Source organism: Propithecus coquereli, unplaced genomic scaffold (genome assembly GCF_000956105.1).
Source record: "Propithecus coquereli isolate 6110/MARCELLA unplaced genomic scaffold, Pcoq_1.0 Scaffold268, whole genome shotgun sequence".
Classification (NCBI taxonomy): Eukaryota; Metazoa; Chordata; class Mammalia; order Primates; family Indriidae; genus Propithecus; species Propithecus coquereli.
In genome coordinates, this window is record NW_012148263.1 from 301,771 (window position 1) to 303,986 (window position 2,216).

At 34.4% G+C, this 2,216-nt stretch overlaps 1 protein-coding gene across 3 annotated transcripts in view; it reads left to right on the top strand.

Moving 5' to 3' along the window:
• Nucleotides 1–2,216, top strand: part of RASA2 (RAS p21 protein activator 2) — a 131,775-nt gene that overhangs the window by 42,081 nt on the left and 87,478 nt on the right. The gene's annotated exons all lie outside the window — the stretch shown is intronic.

Below are 2,216 nucleotides of genomic sequence, written 5' to 3' on the forward strand. Positions count from 1 at the left end.
CATTCCCTTGTTGGTGAACATTTATGTTTCCGAATTTTTGATATTCCAAATGGTGTTACTATGAACAAATATCCTTTTGCATAAATTTTTGCATGTCTCTTTTTCCTTAGGATAAATTCCTGGAAGTGAAAATTGTGTCAAAGGGTATGAATATTTTTATGATTTCCTCTATATATTTCCACATTGGCCCCCAGAAATATTGTACTAATTTTCATTTCCCCAGGGATGGTATGGGCACAGCCATTTCACCACACCCTGGCCATTCTTGGATATTATCATTGAAAAAAAATTTGCCAATATGATAGGCAAAAAAATAATGTTATTTTAACTTGTCCTTTTCTGATTTTTAGGAAACTTGAGGAATTTTTCATATGTTTGTTGATCTTTACATTTTTCTTCTGTGAATTTTTCATTTTTTTTTGGTTGGAGTTACTTTGCCCATTTTTCTTTTGGTTGGAGCTACTAACTTTCGTTTATTCTAAAGCATTCTTATTTGTTAGATATGTTAACTTTTGTCAGCTATATACATACCAAATACTTGTTCTCTCTCAACAAAAGTCATTTTCTTAGTTTTTATTCTCATCTGCCTCTGTGTCACATTTGACTCTCTTGATTGCTTATTCAACTTGTTGAAAGTCAAGTAATAGATATTTTAACAGTGTTGTATTTTTTTAGATGTCTTTCTCCTTCTGACTACTTCTTTACTTACATGCACACTCTCCTGTTGCTAGCAAACCCTTAATTATGGATCACCCCTCAGGCTTCATCTTCAGTTCAATTAAACATGTACCACACACTTCCATGTGACATAAAAAGGATGAGACTTTTAAGATTTTAAGATGAATAAGACTCAAGTTGCACCCATGCTGTCAGAGAGACAAACTTGTAGTCTCATACTAGTATATTATATTAGGGCCTGTGCTGGGTGTATGAGCAAAGTACATGGGGCATTGAAGGGAGAACAGCTAATTTTGTTTGGTAGGGGATTAACAGAGACTACCAGGGTAGGAAAAGGAAGAACAGTTTCAAGATGTTAGGGATTGGCAGAAGCAGAGGAGACAAGTGAATCGTATGTTTGTGATGTGTCTGCTGGAGTATATAAATTACTAAGGAGGAGGGTGATAGAAGGTTAAGTTGGGAGTATAAATTGAAACCAAGCTGTGATGAACCCTAGAAACCATTCCAAATTCCAAAAGCTAAGGAATTTGGAGACATTGGTTTTGAACCTTTTGAGAATATATGTAACTATATATAACTGTGTGTATATACATGCATACATACATATATTGTATATTATACTTTATATATGTAATCTGTATGCATTGAGTTTATAGTTTGGAAATTACTGTTTTAGGCAATAGGAAGTAGGTGATTTAGAATAGAGAGAAATTAGAGGCACAGTGATGGAAGAGGAGACTGTTATCAAATGAGATGAATAGGGAAGTGGCAGTGGAAATGCAGTTGAGGTTTCAAATAGAATTTAGGGACCAAGGGAATAGAGGGAGTGTGAAAAGAGGGAGAGTTAAAAATGGTCTTGTTTATTTCTGTGGCTGTCATTAACTGAGATAAGGAACACAGTGAGAAGCATTCAGTTTTGAGAGGAGGGGTTAGAAGGGGAAAGGATGACTTTGATTTCAAGCAAATTAAACTTGTATTACCTGGGGAACATCTTAATGGACATTTTGGTTGACAGTTGGAAATACAGATCTGAAGCTTAGAGAAAAGAAGAACTGGAGACATAGATTTGAGAGTTATTAGCATTAAGTGATACTTGAAGCTTGTACTGGAATGGATGAAATTACCTGGCAGCAGATAAGGATGGTTTCAGGGAAAAAGAGGCTTCAGCAAAGATTGAGAAGGCGTACTTGGAAGGTAGGAAGAGAAATGGGAGAGATTAATATTACAGAAGGCAAGGAGATCTTTTAATGTTAACAACTAGAGAGGTAGAGTAGGATAAGGATTGGATAGGGACTATTGGTAGTTATGAGCAACCCTTGAGAGAGTATATAACTTTGACCATCGTGATATCTTGTTAAGAAAATGTTTACTAATTTTCATTGTCCCTTTACACATATTATGGTCTTCATATAGTATTTCTTGAAAAGGCCCTTTAGTTGAGGTTTATAATTATGATTTCCAAATTTGCCTTTACTTTTTGTTTATTTTTAAAGTAAAAGTCAATTTTAAATAAAATAATTTTTAGTAAAAGTCAGTTC